General features: G+C 36.6%; 1 protein-coding gene across 1 annotated transcript in view; it reads left to right on the top strand.

The window, feature by feature from the left end:
- Window positions 1–25,921, top strand: part of CFAP299 (cilia and flagella associated protein 299) — a 695,469-nt gene that overhangs the window by 327,888 nt on the left and 341,660 nt on the right. The window lies entirely within an intron of this gene.

Here is a 25,921-nt window from a genome sequence, read left to right as displayed (position 1 = left end):
ATCTGCTCTCTTATTGCTAGCATATATAAATTATAACAATAGATCTCAGTGGAACATATTTAAACTCACCCAGTTTCTTCATTGCTGCACATTACCTAAGAAAAATTTGATACCTAAAGAGTGAAGTGTTATCCTAACAGACAACTGAATTGTATTGGAATTGAGTAATTGGTAAAGGCTGGAAGAGTGTTAAAATGCTTAAGAGTAAAAACCTAGATTGCCTTCAAGAGATTATTGTTAGGATTATAGACATGATAGACAATCCTGGTGAGGCCTAGATGGAAGTAAAGGGAACTTGAGAGAAAATCTCTATCTTGTTAGAGAATATGTATGGTACCAGGAACAGAGTATCATAAGAAACGAAGATGTTAAATTTGCTTATGGGGACAATTTAAGAGAAAATAGTATGTGATTGGATAATGAAAGAAGTGTATTGCATTTTATGCAGTGGCAAAGACTGTCTGAATTAAATTCATGGAAGGTAGAACTTGTTAGGGAAATTTGGATACAGGCCTAATGAGATTTATAAACATTATCCTAAAAGGGACATGTGGTTTCTTCTTGTTTCTTATAGTAAACTTCAAGAGGAAAGAGATGGGTTACAACTGAATGTAAAAAGTGAAAATACTGCTTACAAATTTGGAAAATTCTGTTGTATAAATTAAGGACACATGTCCTAGAGTGGTCATCAAGTATGTGGCTACACAATCTTTTGCTAAAGAGATCAAGCCTGTGCCTGATATATCTAACCAACTACAACATTAGAAAAAACGATCATCCTAACTTAAAGTTGGGGATCAGGGGGCACACACAGAAAAAGGAAATAAGGAACACTCTGCTTCTTGAAGTTCTACAGACAGGAAACAGGTCAAGGGAGGTGCATTTATTGCATTTTAAGAAACATAAAGACCCATCCCTGGAACAGCTAAGACATCAGCTGAATTGTTGGAGGGAGCACAGGGGTTTCTTGGTTTCAAAGGGTGGTGCCTTAGTCTGCTGGTCCTCATAAGGGCAGTGCCATAGATTCCTTGGTTTCACAGAGTTAGATTTTTGCCAACTCTGTTTTGGATTATGGAGCTGCATTAAGATGTGCAAAGAACACTAGCCAAAGCTGAGCGAGCAGGGCTGCACTAGATTCCTTAGGACAGGAGAACAGAGCCAGTTGGACTGGGAAGTGGAGTTGTCATTCACATGAACTAGGAGAATGGGGTGACCATCCCCATGGCAGCAAAGTTGCTGTCCTAGTGGGCATGGGATGCAAAGCCAAAGCCTGGGGTCAAAGAGCCTCCATTCAAATTCCAGAAGCACGGAAAACACCCAGCATTTGGAGGTCAAGGTCATAGCTTAGCTGGTCAGAATATACTCTCCAGCCGTGTGTTTGGTATGTTGATTTGGTTTTGAGAGCTAATGTAATTTGTTTTATTGGATCTTAGACTTGCTTGATGCCAATTATTTCTTCTTTACCCTGTTGTTCTCCCATTTGTAATGGAACTATTTCTTTTTATCTCTTTCACCATTGTATTTGGACACAGATAACTTGGGGTGCAGATTGCAAAGGTTTACAATCAAAGAGGAATTTGCCTCAGCATGGAATACACCTAAAAGATCACTCATACTTCATTTAGATAATTCAGAAAATGAACTGGTGGACATGGAGTTGAGTCAAGACTTTTAGGGTGATGTGATGATAGTGAATGTGTGAAGGATGGCAATTAGGGTAGAAGTAAAGGGCAGAATGATATGGATTTATCTGTGTTTTAAAAAATATGTGTGATAACAATTGGCATCAAACCTCTTTACCAGTGGTTTGCTATCCATTTTGTGAATGGTTATTCTGTGTGATGTTAGTGAGGCAGGTTTGGTGTAGGGTGTATCATGAGTTAAAGTCTTTGGACATATCAACAAAATTAAACACGACTTCTAGCAGACAAGAAATGTGGGAAGGCAGATGCCATGCCACATGAAGATCACTCCAGAGCAGAAATGCAAAGACAAGGGTATTAAAGAGTCTATTCTTTTAGGGTCTGCCTTATTCAATATCTAATTGTCACATAAATGTGATGCAATAGAGAATACCTTGGCTTGAGTCAGGCACACCTTAGTCCTCAAAGGAACATCCTAGTTCTTCACTGCTCTAAAGAGGTCACGTTTTGCAGATTTACCTAATGCAACTCATCTTTCGATCTCATGACTTTTGCTTCCAGGAGCCTTGATTGTAGGTCAAAGTAAGACAAAACCCATGACAACTTCAAACTTCTCTCCATTTATCATGATGTTATCTGTCGGTCCAGTCGTGAGGCTTTTGGTCTTCCTTGCTTCGAGTAGTAGTTCATTCTGAGGGCGATGCTTCTTGATCTTCATCAGCAAGTGCTTCAATTCCTGCTCACTTTCAGCACGCAAGGCAGTACCATCTGCAGACCGCACGTTGCTAATAAGCATCTCTCTGATGTTATAGCACATTCTTCTTCATACAATCCAGCTACTCCAATGATTTGGTCAGCATATAGATTGACCAAGTACAGTGAGAGTCTACAATTTGATGCACACCTTTACTGATTTTAAACAATGCAGTATATCCTTGTTTTGTTGGCACAGCTGCCGCTCGATCCATGTACAAGTTCCAGGAGAGCATCATGAAATGTTTCAGAATGCCCATTCTTCTCAAGGTAATCTACAGTTGACTATGGTCCACACAGTCTATTGCCTTTGCATAGCCAATGAAACACAATTAAACATCTTTCTGGTATTGTCTCCTTTGTGACAAGATCCATCTGGCATCAGCAATGATACGCCTTGTTCCTTGTTGCCTTTTGAATCCTGCCTGAACAGTCTGTAAGTTCCTTGTCAACATATTGTGCAACCATTCTTGAATGATCTGAAGCAAAATTTTACTTGTGTGCAATATCGAATGAAAAAAAGATACTAACTAATGAACAGAATTGTAGCAGGACTCATTGCCTAACTTGTCAGGGTTAGGAAAAACGAAAAATGGGAGACTTTTCTTCTAGAATCCACAATTTGTTTTTCATTTCTAGAAATCTTAAGGGTTTGAAGACTGCAACAGTGCAGCATTAGACTAAGTATGGGGACCTTTCTGTGTTGGGTTGCATCACCTACATGTGTTTCAGACTGTGAAGTCAGGTTTGATTTTCAACAAGCTGAGAATTGACAAATCTTTAGAGCTTGCTGAGAAAAAGAGAAAGAAAGCATGTGTGTGAGCTTATCCAGGCTGGCATGAGATGACGGGATAGGAGACTAAATCAGGTCTCCTAGGCATACTGTATGAAGTCCCTACCACCAAATTTACCCATCTCTCTTCATAATAGGCTGCTTTCTTCATAGTAAGCCCGGGTGGAATACTGGCCTATGCGCTCAACTGCTAGAGTAGACCTGTTGTTTGAACTCACAAACTCTCCTTGGGAACTCCTTGGCTAATGACTCCTATAGAGATTTAATGTCTCAGGAAACCAAAGAGATAGTGCTAGCCTGTTCTACTGAACCACTGTGCGTCAGAATCATCTCAAGGGCACTGAGATTGTTATTTGATTTGATTTGAGTGTTGTGTTGCTATACATCCCGAGGTAAAGTACCCTGCTTCAAGCTCAGAACTTAATTGCTTGTCTATGAAAACAGATGAATATTCCAAGTATTCCCATTGGCAGCAACTGCTTTAGCAGCAACTTTCCTTCCATAGAGTACTGGAAACTACATGCTTCAGATCTGGTCTTGAGAATGTAAAAATTCTCATAAAATAAACCCAAATAAAGGTACTATGAATCACCTGACGTATTCACTATACTTGTTTAAACATAGTCTGTTTTGCCTCTATTTTCTGGTGAAATACTGTTTTCCTCCTGTGTGCACATTGCTTGTATTCTGTACCCTAGAGGATTTTCAAAATTAACTACTGACCCCCTGTGTATAAAAAGTGACAACCTCTGTGGTTTATCATTTGAGAATATTAATTATTCTTTTCTAAAAAACTCAGAATAACATATTTCATATTTCACAATAAATATTAAAGTGATTTATAAAATATTTGTTATGTTCACTACTTAAATTTGTCTGTAAAATTATCTTACTAAAGAAACAAGACAATACAAAACAAAACTCAAGAGGGATGTGAAACCTAAAACTATGAGGACCATAAAACAAAACAAAAAAACGAGGGAAAAAATAAATAAGACTTTAATAACTGCTGAATATGCCATCAGATGAATTACATGGATTTTAATACATGTTATCATATAAAATGTTGTAAAATTTGTTTTGGTCAGATCAAATATTATAGGAAATTTTATAACTAAATCTTTTTATGTGTGCAGATACATCATTACTAAACAGATTTATTTAAATATCTTCAAGTTTTCTGTAAAGTTAATATATTTTCTTTAGCACACTTAGCTACATAAAGTAGTTTCTCCCTTAAGTGTTATTTTAAATGGAATTTAGCTGGAAATTTCATTACATATTGCCCTAATTAAAAACTTAGTTAATAACTTTAAAATTGAGCATACAAGGGGGTACACCCCTAAAACAAACTCAAACAAATGGAAACGGCTCCATGGGAGGCACCTTTGTAGTGTACATTTTTCTTGCTAGGTGAGCACACCATGTGCTATCACCTGGGAAGGTTGGGTCACAATGAATTTTTACATAAAAGCAGTTTTGCTCAAACCTCATTTTTTTGTGACGACTGACTTAAGAGAACAGCCTGTGTGGTAATTACACAATTTCAGGTCAACTGGAAAAATAAGAATGCATGGGTGGAGTCTAGCCTGTCAATCAGGTCACAGCCTAGATTCCCTTTCATTGTACATCCACTAAGCCAAGGGTTACAGTATTGGGATGGCGATCCTTTGCTTTCTTTCCCATCAGAGTATTTCAGTCGTAAGTCCAAGGATACAAGTAATTTGAGGTAGGGCCCAGGTTATTCAGGTGGCCTTTCAAGTTGAATCCTTCTGGTATGGCCCTTTTTAGGGGTGCCTTATTCTCTCTCCAGCCAGTGTCTAAGGTCATTATAATGCTTAGTCCATGGCATGATTCACTGGAATTTGGTAGAAACATATTCTAAGTATCTACCCAGGACCACAGAACCTGGTTTATCCTCCCCTTGGGTTGCCTACAATTATTGTTTATCTTCCCTTCCCTATGAGAGGTTGGTCCTTCACATTTACCCACCGCAGCCACCAATGTAAATATCGTGTATCCTCTGAAATGTAGATGTGCCCTTACCCTGATCTTAACTTGATGTTCTAGTGGGATTCTCCTCTTATTCCTGTGGAGGACCTGCTGATTTACAGCAGCCTTGTTTCAATGCTGTATAACATCAAGTGAATGAAATGGAAGAATAGATGAAATGTTGTTGGTTGCCATGCATTTTACTCACACCCATAGGCCTTATGTAAACCAGAAAGCCATGTTGCTTAGTTGTAGGCCTTTTATCTGGTCTTGCCAGTTTGAGTCCATCATTTAAGTCATTATATCAATGCACCTTATGGAGAAACCCCTCAACTTCACCAAACACTCACTTTAAAAACCATGAAGTCCTTTTTTTTCTCCTGGTTATGTGTCCAAAGTAAATGATCCGAAGATGAAGGCTCACCATTGTCACTTCTAATGAATATTTTGGGTGTTTTTATTGCATGACTGATTAGTTCGTTATTCTCAAGTCCATAGGACTTTCTGTATCTCCTAACAGCCTCACAATTGAATTGCATTGATTCTTCTTCTGACTTTCTTTTTCATTTTCTAGCGTCTACACAATCACATAGATTAAATTGTCCTAATCAAACAGATGATTTTGTGAATATCAAAACAGAAGGCATGACTTCCCAGTGAATACCCACATTTATAAGTGATTTAGTCACTTATATTAAGTAAGTCCTTCAGGAAGACACTGGGGCAAAGCTACAGAATTTAGAATGTGAAGTGTTTATGTTGTGTATCATCTAACTTATGGTATATCAAGTCTTTAAATAAAAGAAGTTGAAATGTCTTTAAATTACCTGTATTCTTTTGGATTTGGACTTTTGTCGTGTGGACTTCTTTATTAGAATTGGAAGATTTTCCAAGTACTTCATAATTCGGAAGAGCGGGTAATGGTTGTGCTTCACATGAATAAATAGCAAATAAAAATAGGCAAAGTTCTTGGTAGATGTATTTGCACAGGTTTTTTCACTAAAATTAAATTGTACTTAGTCTGAATGATTTGAAACTTAGCATAGTCTTTGCTTTGTGCGTGCTATACCCAATCCTTAGATTTTAGGACTTAGTTTTAACACACCAGACACCAAAAAGACAACATAATTCACCAAATGTGGTAGTATCTTTGAACCACAAGGAAATGAAAATGGATGATTTTGCTTGCCAAACCACGAAAGTGACTCCAATGTCTATAATCTCTCTGTGAGCTGGCAAAAATGCACGTGTTTTACATCTGTATTAGGAAGTTTAGCCTTGACATTCCTTAGTCTCATGCAATATTTGTTAAATAAGAGAAAAAGAAAGAGCAGACATGCTTCACCCAGATGTGATATTTAGTGAGCCTGGACATTCTTTCACCATGGCTTTACTGTTATTGAGCTGTACTGAACCAGCGCGGGCCTCCTGTATTCAATTTGAATTGATGATTGCTGGTGATTTATTATCCAATTTATAGTCAGTTAATTACACTAAATCTACTATGCAGAACAAGAATAATGCAATTTATTCCAATAGAAGTGATATCTCAGCTTGTGTTTCAAATTCTATATTTAAGTAATGATCATTGTGTGAGACACAAATTTTAAAAAGCTTTATGAAGTTCGAGGGGGTAAAGCAATGATTTAACATCCTTTTTGAAGTTTTATCAAGGTATTATGTCACAACTGTATTTGATTTACTGTCTTCTCGCACTCAGATGCTAGACAAGATGGAATCTTCTCTTAAAGGGTTTTGTTCTCCTTTCTGCCTTTCTTTTATCTTTTCTCTATTACCTTTCTGTTTTGTTTCTCCTTCCAAACCATAACCCTTACTTAGCTGTATTAATGAAGTGTCATGAATCCAGAATGCTTTAGCAAATATGCTCATTTGTGATCTGTTCTCCTACGTAATACTATGATTTGGAAGCATATTCACATATGCAGATTACAAGGAAACTATATGAAATTAGGTTTGAATTGAATCTGTCTTTCAATAGATAACAGTTGTATGAGTCCCTAATAAAATTTTTAAAAAACAAAAACTTTCTCTTATAATAAATAAAGAAAAAAGAAAACAATATTCCTAATTCTGTGAAAAGAAAGTATATTTGTTGTTCAAATATATAATCATATTTGAAAAATCCTCCTAAAAATGCCATTTGTCATTTAATAAATATTTTCAAGTGCTTCTTTACAAGACATGGTGTCTGACACTTGAACTAGAGAGTACTGGTTAGCATTCTGTGTTCATGAATGCTGATAGGATCACAGAGACTATAAAACATTCCTAAAAATATGATTAAAAAAACGTTTCATTCATGTCTTGAAATTTTTACATCTGCCTATTGAGTAAATTATGAGGATAGATCTATTAGTTTTGGTGTCTATCCATGAAATAATTTTCTCTTACTATCGCAGGTGTGATTGATCTTCTGCCTACTTTTAAAATATATAATTGATGACTTCATATTTTAAGTGCTTATTTTAATATCCACTTCTTTGCATCTTCCTTTATTTAAAATTATAGCAATGATTATACTCCTTTCAGAATCATGAAATCTAAAATTATAATATGTATTTAATATGGAACTATTTTATCTGTGAAAGTACAGTTACACATGTATGTAATTTCTACATATGTATATATGTACAAATATGCACAGATGTAGATTACATATATGAATACTACAGGTTTATTAATGATAGTATATGTTCATGAACAAAAATTTTGCACTATAACTATAGAAGTTGTATAAGAAGATTTATTGCTATATCATTGTAAATCTTTGTAACTTCAGTTTGCTTCCTTCAAGATCTTCATTTCCTGCTGGAGCAGATTTAGGGTACAGAGAAACAGCTCAAAAATCTATTAATGATCCGAACTTGGAATGTGAGAACTATGAATCGAGGAAAATTGGAAGTCATAAAAAAATGAAATGGGGTGCATAAAGTTCCATATTCTAGGTATTAGTGAGCTGCAATGGACTGCTAGTGGCTATTTTGAATAGAAAACCATATACTTTATTATGCTGGGAATGATACAAAGAGGGAAATGGGGTTGCAGTCATTATAAAAAAGACTATTTCAAAATCAAATTTGAGGTCCAGTCCTGTCTGTGATAGGAATATCTGTCTGCCTTCAAGGAAATCCATACAATGCAATGATTATCCAAATGTAGGCACAATCCACAAAAGCTAGTGATGAAGAAATTGAAGAATCTGATTGTCTTCAGCCGTAAATTGATCAAATATGAAATTAAGATACATCAATACTTATTGGTGATTGGGATGCAAAATGTATAAACAAAGAGGAAGAACAGTAGCTAGAAAATATGGCTTTGGTGATAGAGATTAAACAGGAGACAGAATTCTGCAATATTTTCAAATGATTTGTTCATAGCAAATATTTTTTCAGCAACACCTAAGGCCACTATACATGTGAACTTCCCCAGATGGAATACACAGATATCATGTGTGGGAAGAGACACTGGAGAAACTCAATAGCCAGTAAGGGATAACTGTGGAACAGATATATAAGCTCAGGTTAAAGCTGAATAAAAATATAAATATATAAAATATAAAAGTAATGGAAAGCCAAAATACTACTTTGAGGTCATCCACCTAAACTTTGAGAACTCCTCAAGATTAGATTTGATGTATTCAACACTAATGACAAAAGACCTGATGAACTGTGGGAAGAAGTGAGGGCCATCTTTCATGAAAACAGCAAAAGGTCTTTAAAAAGACAGGAAAGATAAGAAAGATCAAGTGCATGTCAGAAGAGACTCTGAAACCTGCTCTTAGTCTTAGACTAGCTAAAGCAAATGAAAGAAATGGAAAGAAAGAGCTGAAGAGAACATTTCCAAGGGTAGCTAGAGAATACAAGTTGTAGTTGTTAGGTGTCAACCAGTTAGTTCCAACCCATAGGGGCCCTGTGCACAACAGATGGAAACACTGCATGGTCTTGGACCTGTCTGACAGTTTTTTTCTTTATTTGAGCCCATTGTTGCAGCCACGATGTCTGTTCATCTCATTGAGGACCTCTCTCTCCTTTGCTGGCCCTCAACTTTACAAGCATGATGTCCTTCTCCAGGGACTAGTCTCTGATGACAATATATCCTAAACATGTAAGACAAAATCTTGCCATCCTTGTCTCTAAGAAGCACTCTGCCCATACTTCTTCCAAGATAGATTTTGTTCTTTTGCCAGTCCATGGTACTTTCAGTATTCTTCTTCAGCACCGCAATTCAAATGCATCCATTCTTTTTTGGTCTTCCTTATTCAATGTCTAACTCACCTGTCTATGAAGCAATGAAGAATATTTGGGCTCGAGTCCAGCTTGATTTTCAATATTTTGAAGAGGTCTCATGTAGCAGTTTTACTTAATGCAACAAGTCTCTTAATCACTTGACTGTAGCTTCCATGAGTATTGATTGTAGATCCATGAGGGACACAATCCTTGTCAACTTCAACTTGTTCTCAGTTTATCATGATGCTGTCTGTTGGTCCACTTGTGAGGATTTTGGCATTCTTTACATTGAGTCATAATCCATACTGAAGACTACAATTCCTGGTCTTCAGCAGCAAGTTCTCCAAGTCCTCCTCACTTTCAGAAAGCTTCTCTCAAGTTGTTAATAAGCCTTCATCCAATCCGGAGGTCCCATTATTCTTCATATAATTCAGCTTCTCTGATTATTTGCTCAGCATAGGAGATTGAACATGTTTGGTGAGAGGATACAACCATGGCTCACACCTTTCCCGGTTTTAAACTATGCAGTATTCCCATGTTCTGTTCTCACAACTGCTTCTCGATCCATGTCCAAGTTCCTCATGAGCACAATGAATTGTTCTGGAATTCCCATTATTCTCATCAGAAGAGAATAGAAGAGGTCCATATTTTTGCCTTTCCCAAAGAAAGGTGAACCAGTAGAATGATGTGCTTTACACAATGTATGTGTTGATTAATATAAGAGCTGTAAGAGCCCCCATTACATGAATAAAATTTAAAATAATGATCAAATTATAAAACTATTATTGGGGGATGGCTGTCCATGTAGTTGGGATTGGGGCTGGCCCCTCAGACCTCTCTACTGGTCCCTTTCTTCATGCCAGTATGTTGCTTTCACATCATGGAGCACCAGGTTCAAGCAGCCAATTAACAGATGGTACCATATGGCCCGACCCACTATGAGACATGACATCTGGAGATATAGTGTGGGAATTGCGCCCAATCTGATCCCACCACACTGAGGCAAAACACTAAGGGCATGCAACAGAATGCAAGGGGAGCAGAGCAAGGAAGTCCTGAGGAAATACCAAGAATAGACTTTGGGACCAGGGCATGGAACCCCATCAGACTTGACCAGAAAACACTCCTAAAAGTCAACCAAGAGACCTTGAACTATTTACAGGCTTTTCTCTTTTTTTTAATCATGTTTTTTTTTGTGGTGGTTGTTGTTTTGTTTTGCTCTCTTGTTTTTGTGCATATTATTATCTCTGCAGGTCTATCTAGATAACATAGGCAGGAGAAATCATCTGGAAGAGAAAACAACCAGACCGACGGTTCCAGGGGGATATGGGTTAGGGGGAAGTGGGGGAAAGGAAGGGGTGTTAACAAACCCAGGGACAAGGGAACAACAAGTGATCCAAAATTGGTGGTGAGGAGGGTACAAGGGCATGGTAGGGCTTGATCAAAGGCAATGTAACTGAGTGGAATTACTGAAACCCAAATGAAGACTGAGTATGATAGTGAGACAAGAGGAAAGTAAAAGGAAATAGAAGAAAGAGCTATGAGGCAAAGGGCATTTATGGAAGTTTAAATACAGGCATGTACATATGTAAATATATTTATATATGATGATGGGGGAAATAGATCTACATGCATATATTTATAGGTTTAGTATTAAGATAGCAGATTGACATTGAGCCTCCACTAAAATACTCCCTCAATGTAAGAACACTTTGTTCTATTAAACTGGCATTCCATGATGCTTACCTTCCCAACATGATCACTGAAGACAAAGGGGTTCATGAGCAAATGTGAAGAAAACTGATGTCAAAAGATATAGCGTCTGGAGTCTTAAAGGCTTGAAGATAAACAAATGGCCATCTAGATCAGAAGCAACATAGCTCACATGCAAGAACACCAGCCTGTGTGATCATGAGGTGTTGATGGGATCACAGGTATTAGGCATCAGAGAACAAAAAGTCATATCATTGTGAATGAGGGGGAGTGTGGAGTGGGGACCCAAAACCTACCTGTGGGCAACCGGACATCCCCTTACAGAAGGGTCGTGGGGAGAAGATGAGCCAGTCAGGGTGCAGTGTAGCAACGATGAAACATACAACTTTCCTCTAGTTCTTAAATGCTTCCTCCCTATCTCACCTACTATCATGATCCCAACTCTATCTTACAAATCCTGCTAGATCAGATGATGTACACTGGTTAATATAGGAATTGGAAACACAGGGAATTCAGGACAGATGAACCCCTCAGGACCAGTGGTGAGAGTGGTGATACCGAGAGGGTGGAGGGAAGGTGGGGTAGAAAGGGAGAACTAATTACAAGGTTCTATATATAACCCCCTCCCTGGGGGACAGCCAACAGAAAAGTGGGCGAAGGGTGAGGTCGGACAGTGTAAGACATGACAAAAAAATAAAATTTATAAATTATCAAGGGTTCAATAGTGAGCTAGTTCATTTATTGTGCCAGCCTGGCCGATAAACACAAGTGGGATTAATTGGAGGGTGGAGAGATAAATGGCTCTGTGAGCCTCACCTTCCTTGTTTCTCTCTTTGATCACCAGACCAATGTGCAACTGGCTTGCTTCTTCTTTGCCTCAATTTACAGGCTATACTACCTGTGAGACGCCTAGCTGGTGGACTGTGTTGCTGTAAGTTGAGGTCCCTTTAAGAACACATGATAGGAATGTATATCTTTGGAGCTGGGCACTGAGGGTTGGTGTCCTCGCTAACAGTAGGTGACCTGCTTTGCTGACATAGTCTAGCTCTCTCTACAGAGGTCAAACTGACGGCCCTCAAGACTAAAAGGACTTCCAGTGTCTCCCAACTCCCTCAGAGGAGTGCATTGCACTGAGACATTTGTACTGCTTTATGAATTAACTGTTCATTTCTTGTATTATATATATAATGTATTATATATAGTTTAACAGTTCACTTCTTGTGTTATCTATCTATCTTTATAAATATATATAAAATTACCAGCAATCTTGTTTTGTCTCTCTAGAGAACCCTGTCTGACACAATGAGGGAGGTGGGGTGTGAAGGGAGGGAAAAAATGAGGATCTGATACCAAGGGAATAAGTAGAAAGCAAATGTTTTGAGAATGAAAATGGCAACAAATATACAAATGTGCTTGAAACAATGAATGCATGTATGGATTGTGATAAGAGTTGTATGAGATCCCACTAAAACTTTTTTAAAAAAATCATTGCTATAGCAGGCAAGTAAAATTTTTCTGAAGATCAGCCAACAAAGGTGCCAGTACATTAAAAGGGAACTTCCAGAAGTTCAGGCCAGATTCAGAAGAGGATGTGAAACATGGGATATCATTGATGATATCAGGTGGATCTTGGCTCAAATTAGAGAATACTAGAAAGATTGTTACTTGTGTTTCATTCACTATGAAAAGGAATTTTATCATGTGGACCATAATACCTATGGATAACCTTGAGAAGAGAAGAGAAATGAAAGTATAATGAGATGCAAAGACCTAGAGTTAGAAAACCAAAAAGAAGAAAGTACTCAGACTGCATTTAACCTGGAAGAGTTTTTAAAAAAAGTCAAAGTTGGACTTACAAAATTTTAAGATCTTATTGACAAAGAATTGAATTATGAAGCAGTCATCAAAAAGAAGATGGAAATAATACATAGTCACTATACCAAAAAGAACTAGTGAATTTTCCACCATTTCAAGAGGTAGAATATGAACAAGACCCAGTGGAGCTGAAGGAAGAAGTTAAAGCTGCATAGAGAGTATTAGCCAAAAACAAGGCTCTGGGAATCAATAGACTAGCAATTGAAATGTTTCCACAAGTTGATGAAGTATTGGAAACACTCCCGTTTATATAGTTCTAGGAAATTTGAAAGACTGACACAAGTTAACTCACTGGAAGGGATTAATATGTGTGGTCATTCCAAAGAAAGGTGACCAAATAGAATGCTCACATTGGAGACATTGATGTCACATCCAAGTAAAATTTTGCTGAAGATCATCTAAGAGACAGTTGCAACAGTACACTGATGGAGCTGCCAGTGGTTAAGGCCCGATTCAGAATAGGACATGGAATAATGAATATCTTTGCTAATATAAAATGGATCTTTACTTAAAGGAGAGAATACCAGAAACATGTTTGCTTGTGTTTTATTGACTGTGCCAAGATATTCTATTGTGTTTACAATAACAAACTATGGATAGCTTTAGGAAGAATGAGAATTCCAGAACACTTTATTGTGTTTTTTTTTTCAAAACTTGTACAGACAGAACAAGGGAAACGGCATGCTTTAAAATCAGTAAAGATGCTTGACACAGTTGGATGGGCTCACCATACTTATTCAATGTGTATGCTGAGCAAATACTCAGAGAATCTGCATTATATGAAGAAAAATATGACTTCAAGATTAGCGGGAGGCTTATAAACAACCTTTCATATGCAGAGGACACAACCTTGCTGGCTGAAAGTGAGGAGAACTTGGAGAAATTGCTGATGAAGATCAAGGATTGTTGCCTTCAGTATGAATTACAACTCATAAAGAAAATCAAGATCCTCACTAGAGATCAATATGTAACATCATGATTAATGTAGAAAAATTCAAATTTGTCAAGGATTTTGTCTTACTTGAATTCACACTCAATGCTCATATAAGTCAAAATCAAGACGTCAAATGACAAATTTCATTAGGTAAATCTATTGCACAAGACCTTTTAAGAGTACTTAAAAGCAAGGATGTTATGTTGGGGACTAAGGTACACATAATTCAAGTCATGGAACTTTTAGCTGCCTCATATGCATGTGAATCTGGACATTGACTAAGAAAGACTGAAGAAGAAATGATTTATTTAAATTGTGATGCTGGAGAAGCATATTGAAAGTACCATGGACTGCTAAGAGGAAAAACGAATCCATCTTGGAAGAACTATGGCCAGAGTGTTGCTTAGAAGAAAGGGTGGAGAGATTTAGATTTTGATGCTTTGTAGAAAATTTTGGCATCTATATTCACCAGAAATATTGGTCTGCAATTTTTCAATTCTGGTGATACCTTTCCCTGGCTTGGCTATCAGAGTAATACTTATTCATAATATGAGTTTATACATATAGTGTCTATTTGTATATTGGGAAATAGGCTTTTTAGAATTCGTGCTAACTCTTCTTTAAATGCTTGGTGGAATTCTCCTGTAAACCACCTGGTCTGGGACTTCTTGATGTTGGGTTTGTTTTTTATTACCAGTTTTATTTCTTCTCTGTTTTAGTCTTCTTGATATTTCCTACATTAGTCTGTATTAATTTAGGTAGTTAATGCAGTTCTAGAAGTTCATCCATTTCTTCTACATTTTCAAACTTATTGAAATAGAATTTTTCATAATGAGTTTGTTGTAAAATATTAATGGGCTCTGTTGTGTTGTCACCAATTTAATTTCTTATTGGCAATATTTGCATTTTCTCCTTTTTCTTTGTTAGGTTTGCCATTGGTTCATCAATTTTGTTAATCATTTTAAATAACTAACTTCTTGTTGATTTTTAATTTTTCAAAAGTCTGATTCATTTGTTTCTACTCCAATATTTATTATTTTTTCTTCTAGTGTCTGAGCGTTTGTTTTGCTTAAAGTCCAAGTTTTTCCATATTTTATTGTAATGCTCTACTTTACCCTTTGAAACTTTATGTAAAGTTTTTTACTTAGTCATTTCATCCATCTGTATTATCTATCCAACATTCAAGAAAAAATTTCAGTCTCTACTTATATCCATCTACTGATAACCATTTTGTCTTTTTTTCTTTCATGTCTTGTAAAATCACTTTTTTGCTTTTATTATGTATCATGCCCCTTATGCAAGCCCCCAAATCTTCAGTCATTATATCTAATGGGTCAAGCCTGCTCTTGAGGTGACCTTTCAATTCAAATGGTATTGTGTCATGTACCTAGTCCAAAAGGTAACCACAGGAACAGAAAAGTAGATACTATATTCTTTAAAGTCAGAAAAAGTGTGCATCAGTATTATATCATGTCACTATACTTATTCTATCAATCACTATGATTAGCAAATAACCTGAGAATCTGCACTAGATGAAGAAGAATGTGGCTTCATAGTTGGAGAAGGGCTTATTAACAAGTTGTGATATGTAAATGATACAGCCTTGCTTGCTGAAAGCATAAAGGGCTTGCTTGAACTTTTTCATGAAAATCAGACTATATCCTTCAAGATGGATTGCAACTCAATGTAAAGAAAACTAGAATTCTCACAACTGGACCAATACATAATATTAATAAATGGAAAAAAATGAATTTTCCAAGGGTTTCCTTTTGCTTGGATTCACAATCAGTGGTTATGGAATTGGGATCTTACATAAAAGCAGCTTATAAATCTGCTGTAAAAATCTCTTTGAAGTGCTGAGCAGCGATGCTGTCACTTTTAAGAATAAGTTGTGCCTGTCCGAGGTATTTTCAATCACCTCACATGCATATTAAAGGTTGACAGTTAATGATCTAAACCAGAGAAGCATCGCTACATCTGAATCGTGCTGCTGTTAAAGGATTTTAAAGGCATTGCAAACTGGCAGAAGAGCAAACACATCTACAGTAAAAAACACATCTACAGTAAAAAAATTCTCTTTTTCAAAGTGAGGATTATGCGAGTTTGTGTAATATTTTTCTGATACACCATCAGGAGAAGAGAAGAGTTCCTGCAAAAGAGAAAGCCACTCAACAAGATGGTTGGAGAGTGGCAGCAGCAATGGACCCTAGCATGAGACCCTAGCATCAGAATTACTGGTAGCATAGCTTACAACATCTCAGCAACATGTATTCACCAGAGAACAATAAACTGATGGGCGGTTGGTGGATTACATTGAATGTCTATGTAATGTTTATGTGAAAAAGACTTGCCAAAATATGTCAAATACTCACTTTAGAGGGTAAGCAATATGGTTAAGAATTAACTTTGACTTTGAGAAAGAATAGGACTACATCACATAAACAGGATTCAGATGATCAGAAGGAGAGTTTACTTTGCCCTGAGGGGATCAGGGACTTGTCAGCTAAAAAGTGTGGTTTAAATTGAATTTATAAAAGATGGTAGACAGCTATAAGGAAAGAAACAAGATACGAAACAAGATATATTGAAAATAGGTGAGGGCAGAATTTCACTACTATCAAAAAGTAAAAGCCAGGAATAATGAACTACGGACTACAACATATATATTAATTCCCAATTAATAATAAATTAAACACACACAAAAGAATATCCTTTGGACTTGGAGAGCTCAGCATTTTGAACCTCCTCCCTCCATCCACTGTTTGAAAATTATGACCCTATAGACATTGTAAAAGAATGACCAAGAAGGAGCCAAACTTATAAATGAGTGGTGAGAGGTCTGATCCAAAGTAATAACAATAGCAATAATTAACAATAGCAAAAACTCGACACCACCTAGTTAATCCTAACGCATATCAATAATATAGGACAATAAAACTGCCCCTGTGAGTTGCTGAGACTATAAATCTTTATTGGAATATCTTTCCCCCAAGTAACCCCTCTTGGGTTTGAACTGCTGACTTTGCAATTAGCAGCCCATCTAATAACCCACTGGTAGTTAGTTTATTGTGCCAGACTGGTCAATAAAGACATGTGGGATTAATTGAAGGGCAAAGAGATAAATGGCTTAGCAAGCCTCGCCTTTCTTATCTCTTGCTCTTTGATCATCGGACCAGTGTGTGGCTGCCTTGCTTGTTCTGTGCCTCAATTTGCAAGCTACACTACCTGTGGGACACCTAACCCATGGACTTTGTCGCTGTAATTTGAGATTCCTTCAAGACATGCTTCGCCATACCATTAGAATTTACATCTCTTGAGCTGGGGACTGACTGTTGGTGACCTGACTGTTGGTGATCTGGCTGACTGTTGGTGACCTGCCTTGCTGTTTGCTGCCTGTGTTGGGATAGCCTAGCTCTCTCTACAGAGGACTACCTGATGGCCCTCAAGACTTTTGTCTCTCTAGAGAACCCTGTCTAACATAATCCCCTCTTTTTTAAAGGGCATTTTTTTGTACCATGTGGGAAACAACAAAACAATTTTGGGGTAAGGATAATATCAATTTTTTTTTGTTTTGTTTTTGTTTTTTTTTTTTTTTAACAATTTATTAGGGGCTCATACAACTCTTATCACAGTCCATGCATATACATACATCAATTGTATAAAGCACATCTGTACATTCTTTGCCCTAGAATAATATCAATTTTTAAAAACAAAATTCTCCTTGCCATTAAGTAGATTCCAACCTTGGAAGGGAGGGTGGAACTGTTCCCTGTGGATTTCTGACATTAATTCTTTATGAGTAGAAGACCTTACCATTCTCCCTGAGAGGCTTCTGTTTTTAAAATGCTGACCTCGTGATTCATAGTCCAAATGTAATGCTACCCCACTAGGGCTCATTAAATGTGCTGCACAAGATAGATCTCTTTAAGGTGTTGAAAAGCAAAGATGTTACTTTAAGGAGTAGGATGCACCTGATCCAAGTCATAGTATTTTCAATCACCTTGTATGCATGTAAAAATGGAATACTATGTAAGGAACATGGAAGAAGAATTGATGCATATGCATTGTGGTGCTGGCAAAAAAATATTGAAAGTATTATGGACTCACAAATGAAAAAACATGTATTTTGAAGAAATACAACAAAAATGTTCCGTAAAAGCTAGGATGGTATAAAGCACATCCGCACATTCCCTGCCCCAATAATTCTCAAAGCATTTGCTCTCCACTTAAGCCCTTTGCATCAGGTCCTCTTTTTTTTTCTTTATACAGTTGATGTATGTATATGTATGGATTGTGATAAGAGTTGTAGGAGTCCCTAATAAAATGTAAAAAAAGAAAAGAGGAGAAAAAAAATGATTAGGGCAAAGAATGTACAGATGTGCTTTATACAATTGATGTATGTATATGTATGAACTGTGATAAGAGTTGTATGAGCCCCTAATAAAATGTGATGGTGAGACTTTATCTCATGAAATTTGGATATGTTATCAGGAGAAACTAATTCCTAGAGAAAGAAATCACGCTTGGTAAAGTTGAGAAGCTAAAAAGAAGACTTCTTCGATGGATTGACACATTGGTTGCAAAAAGGGCCTCAAACATAGGAACAATTGTCATGATGGTGTATGACCCGGTAGTGCTTTGTTTTGTTTTACCTAGTGATGTAGTTAAAGTTTATTGTGCCAACCTGGCCAATAAACACATGTAGGGTTAATTGAAGGGCAGAAAGATAAATGGCTTGGTGAGGCTTGCCTTTCTCATTCTCGACTCTCTTGCTCTCTGGTGGTCGGACAAGGGTGCAGTGCATTAGCCAGTTTCCTGCTTCAGCCTGCAAGGCTCACTTCCTGCAAGACTTCCCCAAGGTGAACCCTGATGGAGCCCTGGGTGCTGAAGCAGCCCTGTGAGGACCCTTGCCAGCGCTCAGATGCTTACACGTTCACTGATTCGGCTTTTGTCCTGCAGTCGGCATCATAGTGTGTGTTTTGTGAGATGGAGGAGGACTTTGTGGTTTGGTGTCAGACATATGGGTTAATGTTGGACTTGTGGGCTTGGGCAGCACTGGGTTGGGATGTTTTCTTGATGTGCACTAACCTTTATATAAAGCTCTCTCTTATATATGAGTGTCTATAGATTTGTGTAAAGTGCCCAGACTATCACACCTAGGGCCGCTGTATATTGGAACTAACGAGCAGCAACTAACAGCGATAACAAACAAAACTCAAGTGAACATCTTGTCAAATGATTGAACACTTGTAACAAGTTTTTAGATGGATCAAATGTGTGGTAAGATCTGGAATATCTCAAATATAAGCCACGAAAAGGATGACTTAACTTCAATAAAGAAAGACTCTGTTGTGAGATCCATAAACTGTTGGGAAAAGACTATATATACTTATGACAGCTGTTAAATTAGGACGGCACATAGTTCAACATTTTCAAGTCTAAGTGAGCATCTTGACCTCACCTAGCTCACAGAGTTCGTCTTTCCATCAGTCTTCTAATTAAGATAGCAGTAAGTGAAGATTTTATGGAATGAACCAAACTAAGGATATGTTTTGGATTTACAAATATAATAGACAGAGCAAGAGCCAATCAACAGTGGCTTCTGGGATCATATAGTTCCAGTTACGTTCAATGGAGACTTATAGTGACTGCAGTTCATTTGTTTTGTCATTGAGGCATTGAAAATAGGTAATCTTGATACATTTTCTTGAAGGACACAAAGGGATTGTGGAGGTTATGATGCAATGGAAGAAAATTGAAAACTGCATTTGTTATGAAAGGCCTAGGAATTTGCACTGAGGACTTTTTTCTCTCTCTCACACTCATGCACTACTCCTTCTCAGAGGGTACCCAGGGCTCTCCTACTACGCTGGGACACTTTGCCTTATTTAGCCTACAGATGCAATCTTCTTCCTTTAGACTTGTTTATATTCATAAAACTCAAAGAACATTTAAAAGGAATAAAAGGGAAATCCATTGAGTATGCAAAATATGCTTTTTAAATTTAGTCCCCATAATTTTTTATGGGGAGATTTAGAGAGATTAAAACACTTCCTTTAGAAGTAAGTATATACTTAGCGGGAGGATATTTTGAGAAACAATAGTCTCATATTTTGATATTTTCATTTAAGAACATTTCATATTATTTTAGAGTGATAGTTTTTGACTTATCCTCATAAAATGAAAGGAAAAATAAAATGTAATTTTATTTTGCAGGAAAATAAAATATTTGCTCAAATTGTATTATTACTAAAAGGATTCTAAAATTGGACTTCAAAAATATTTTTGAAGGATTCTAAATTGTTATCATATGTTTCAGTTTCATGTGCATTTAAGAAAAATACTTTCTTTAGGCATGAAAATGTTTCCTTCCATAAATCACTGAAGAATATATCTTTTCTGAAATGTACTTTCAGAATTATATATGATTAATAGAGAAGAAAATGCAGTTTTATTCTTTTCAGTAAGGTATGTATTTCAGTTGGAAAATTAGTCAATATAAACAAAATACATGCAGCATAACTTAAAATGTATATAATTCATATGGAAAAAGAAGACATGGATATTATTTATGAAATAATTTTACATGTAATGAAAAATCACTACATGAAATAGGGTGTAGATTTATTTACATTTACATATCAGACCCATAGTTTTCATATATTTTTCTACTAGTTTTCAAATAGCAATTTAGCCTCCCATTTAGAAGTTACTTTGTGTGATATATGATGTGTTATATAAGGAACTCTGGTGGTGCTATTGGACAGTAATTGAAAGATCAATGGTTCAAATCCATAAATTGCTTTCTGGGAGAAAGATGAAGCTGTTTTCCCTTAAATACTGATAGCTTAGGAAACAAATATAAGGTTGCTATGAGTCAGAACTGATTTGCCAATTGAATGCTGTAAGTCAGAATTGAATGAGTCAGAGGGTACTGGGTATATATTAAATGCATACATGTAATTATTTTACATGTTTTCTTATAAAATTGCATCCCTGTATCAAGATTTTTGTCAGTTATTCACTTACCGTATCCTTTTAGCATTTATTCGATATTCTATGTTAAAATTTTGGAATATAATGATTATGCAAATGTTAAACTTTTGCTGTGCCATCATTTATTTAGTAAATCATCTGGAATTGACATTTAAAATATTTACTTACTTCTATTGCAGCAATGGAGCGAACTGCCTTCAATTTAAATGTTTGTGGCCAGTTTTTAGAAACACTATAATATTGTGGTCTGTGAAGTTTGAGATTTTGATTCACATTATAAATTTGCTATCCAATAGCCTTGGTCTGGACCCAGTAAGAGGAAAAACAAGTGAAGCTGATATATTTAATATCTACCTATCTATTGATATATATGTATATATATATATATGAAATTTATATCTAAGTATGACTCCAAGAATTGTAGAACTATGTATGTCCCAAGTATGGGCAAATTCTGTGGGTCAGATATTAGGTTGAAAGCCTCTCTTGACTTGTATAGCTATGGGGGTTAATAAACCCAAGATTGGCAGGAAGAAAATAGTCTTATTGATGCAGTTGTAAATGGATCCAAGATCAGCCGGTCAGGTTATGTGTACATAGAAGAATGCATTTTATGTTGACAGGTGAGTGGGTAGGCCACTGATGACTCCCAGAATTGACAGGCACTATGGCAGGCCATTGTTTCAAGTCCAAAGAACTATATGCAGGATCTAGACCCAGTAAAAAGCAAACACGGTTTTCATTGTATCCATTTATATTGAAAGCAGGCCATATCACAGGGAACTTCTTCACTATTGGTTGTTCATTGTAGCTCTCATTTTACAAATTCTCTATATTGTTTTGATTTAATCTTGGGGGAATACTAGGTTTTAACTGTCAAATCATTGAAAAGTCTGGCCCAGCCAAGGTGACATAAAACTAATGATTCCAATGATATATGAATAACCTACTTGAAAGCAGCCCATCATCTTGGGTAGTATTAGTTTTGTTATTGTCATCATTTTATTTTTTTTGTTCATCATAGTTTTCAACTCAAAGATAAACTGAGAATATATATATTCGTGTCTTATTTAATAATATATATATATATATATATAAAATCTCAAACTTTTCTCAACCACCTTACTCTTGCATATTCATCTGCAAATTCCATGTATATGTATGATTTTCTATTCCTATGAATAGCTACAGTCTTGGAAACTCACAGGTGCAAATTTACCCTGCCCTATGGGATATACTATAAGTTGATATTGACTTGATGGCAGTAATTTATATAAATATATATATTATATAAAATATATACAGTGTATGTATAATTCACTAGGAAAAAGCCATTCATTTCCCATATTTATGAATTTGTAGGTTGGTTCACTCAAGTCTCAAGGCTGATGCCTTGAGAATGTCCAGTGTAGTGCAGTTTTTGTTAAAGTAAGATAATTATTTTTAAAGTCAGAAACCAGGTCATACTCTATGTAAAAGCAATGAATTTAGGTGGTTTTGAAAATATAGAAGAGAGACTTGCCAGAGAGATGAAAAGCTTCACTTACACTGAGATAAAAATCAGTCCTGATTAAATCTCTCAAAACACTCCAGACAAATTAGTTGTGATTGTCACAACAACATTTTTATCTGATGAGAACTTGATGCTGACTACCTGGCTGCCAATAAATGTTTCCCATTAGTAGGGAAACTGCATTCTGAATGATGAAATACTGTTGTTAATGGATGTAGAACTTCAGATGTGCCAAAAATATTTCATCAAGTGGATTCTCTGCATGAGGTAAAATCTCACCAAGTATAAAGATTTTATGAATATGTTATAAATATGTATTTATGTATTTGAAAATAGTGTAGAGTAAATTAAAAATTAAAAAACAAATTTCAGGATGGTAGTTACATTTTGGATAAAGGAAAATATGTAATCAGGAAAGTGGACAGAGAAGGTATCAAATAAATAGGGATTCTTTTTTTTTAATTCAGTGGTGGTACTCGGGTATTGTAAAATTATTCCTTTTACTTTATTTATACATTATAATAATCATTATTTGAATGAAGGATTTAAAAATAATTTAATGACTAACTCAAGGAATCACAAAATATTTTAAATTACTATGGTATGGTCAATACTTATTGAATATATCTTGTGTGCCAAGTTCTTCCCTCAATTGTGGATGTGCATGCCTCTGAAATGTTCACACACCATATGGAAATTTACCCTCTGGGGTTTTCTTCTGCCTCTGGGACTTCCTGCCTTGTCTCTGGTGTTAGCTCCTTTCATCTCTGTCCAGAGGTTTTATATGTGCTAATTCCCTATGCAATTTCTCTCCAGACAAAATGAATATGAGTTTGATCTTCCAAAATGTGAATCACTTCCAATTCATGATTTATTTCCCTGTACCTATTGCCACAGAATCTCTGATTCCTCCCCGTTTTGTACATAAATAAAATAATCAATGAAAGTTGTAAATATAAAAAATAAGTCATCTTCTCTCTATTGTCTCCATGTTACCAATGGTCTTCAGATGCAATGGGCCCAGTCTTTACTGTCTACTAAATTTGGGAAATATTGCTTAGTATAGAATTCAGATTTTTCTGAAACTTATTCTTGCATAGTCATCTACAAGTTCCACTTGCATGTAAAATACATACAATTCAGGCCATCATGCTTCACACTCTTCCCTAACCTCGGCTCCTAGACTCCAGTCTTCATAACTGGTCCTACTGCTCAGACCTACAGGTCACATGCATAGACGTCTTAACGGCCTCTCCTCTCGTCTTTCTACTTTGCTATTTATATCCTTTTCTCCTACTCGGTCACTGCTAGAGTTAAGGCCTTGATTTTTCCCTCAAGTTGATTAAAGAGTAGTAGCAAATAGTAAGTAGAATTTGTATCTGTAGTGCTGTGCTGGACAACATTTATTCGGTACACACAGTATGCCCTCTAGCACATTAATCCTCGATGGCAATTTCTTATTTCAAAATTGTAATGTTTCTTCATCATCAGAAGCAGTTGTCTCCAAAGTGGATGCCCCAGAAAATGGGCTAGAGGAGCTAGGAGAACCCATGAAAAAAAGGGGGAGGGTATACTTCTATTTATATTTCTCTTGAAACTAAAATATAAGAAACAAATCTGCCACATTGTTTTTGCAAATAGTATGCCCGCATAAATAAAGTGCACTGAATATAACAGGTGGATATGGTGTAGAGTGGTCACGCATACCCTGTACATGTCTCATGACATTTCCATGTTTGGATTTTTGCCTAATTCACCCTCATTCAATAGTCTAAAAGTGTTCACTTTGGCCATATTTGTATAATATAGTTATCAGTCATTGTCAAGAAGTCATGGATTGAGTTTTTTTGTAGTAGTGCAATAACCAGAAAATAAACAATCAAAGCTGTATGTTTGCTTCGGAGTAGATCATAGCCAGGACTGGGATGAGTGAAGTTTAAAAAAAATTCAATATCAAATATGTACAGGTTCAGTGTTCTGGAGATGGAATAGGATTGTGCCAATGGCTGCATGTGGCTGCAACAGTCCAAGCATTGGTGCCCCTGTGTTGGGGAAGGGTTAGTTGCCTATGAGGCTGTGGAATGTGGCCATACACTCCCCATCTCTGCTTAGACCCCAGTCATAACCATCTTGTCTGTGCTAATGGCTCTCATGGATCATGTGAACAGGTCAAACAGCTTGAGCACATGCCTGGCCAGTCAGACAGGTGGGCAGGAAGCTTTCGGCTTTGCTGTGCCAGCCTCCTCCATCTGAATGGCCTCTATGCCCCTGGGTGTGTTGATTTGTGCACTTCCTAGGCCGAGGCAGCTGTCTTGGCAGAATTGTTTCTGAAACAAAAAAAGTAATTTCTTCCTGTAATCTGGAAAGGGGTTTACAAAGCAGAAAGGAATCTTCCCTAAAGAGAGACAGGTTTAGAAACTCTAGAGCAGGAGCTGGAACCTAAAGCTTTGCTTTCACAGGCACTAAAATGAAGATGAGCAAATCTGTTTGACAAAAAAGAACTGAAATGTGCATCAGCAATATGTGAAAACTTTAGGTGTAGCACACATATAAAAATAACACCTGCCCTCATGGTACGCAGAAATAGAAAAACTTTCCTTGTTTGTGTAAAAATGTGGTTGTTGTTTCAGGTGCCATCGAGTTGGCTCTGACTCCCAGCAACCCAGTGCGCAACAGAAAGAAACACTGCCTGGTCCTCCGCCAGCCTCTGATGCCGCACTGTGTCCCTCCATTTCATGGAGGGCCTTCCTTGTTTCCATGACCCCTCCACTTACCAACCATGATGTCCTTCTCTCGGGACTGGTCTCTTGAGACAACATATCTAAAGACTGTAAGATGAAATCTTGTCATCCTTGCCTCTAAGGATCACTCTGGCCATACTTCTTCCAAGACAAATCAGTTTGTCCCTTTAGCAATCAACAGCACTTTCAATATTCTTCCCCAGCACCATAGTTCAAGTGCATCGATTCTTCTTTGGTCTTTATTATTGTTAAGTATAAATTGGCATTTTCTCTTTTCCTTTCAGTTGATATATTTTATGGTTTGGATTAAGAAGATACATTGAGAAAAGAGTAAGAATTGAATACTGTGGACTTTGGCAGTCCAGCCCTTATTTGGTTGCTTTATTTTAACATATATTGATGTACTATAGTTCATATTCAAATTCAATAGATGTATAAGTTAGAATTTCTAATTATATCTAAAATATACCTGAGATAAAGGCAAAAAGTTAAAATAATTGTACAAAATAAAAGGAAGCAAGAAACAGAGAGAGGAAGGAAAAATGGAAAGGAGGGAGGGACCAAGGAAGAAAGGGTACTTGAATAAGTGCTTATGGTGAGTAAGGTAAAAGAGAAGAGAGAGAATAATAGAGTCTGCCAATGGAGAATGATACTAATGATTGAGTAAAAGTTAGATCAGTGGTACTAGTGACCTTTATATTTCTTACACAAACTCACC

The sequence above is a fragment of the Tenrec ecaudatus genome, chromosome 3 (assembly GCF_050624435.1).
Source record: "Tenrec ecaudatus isolate mTenEca1 chromosome 3, mTenEca1.hap1, whole genome shotgun sequence".
Lineage (NCBI taxonomy): Eukaryota > Metazoa > Chordata > Mammalia > Afrosoricida > Tenrecidae > Tenrec > Tenrec ecaudatus.
This window is presented reverse-complemented; position numbering and strand designations above follow the sequence as displayed.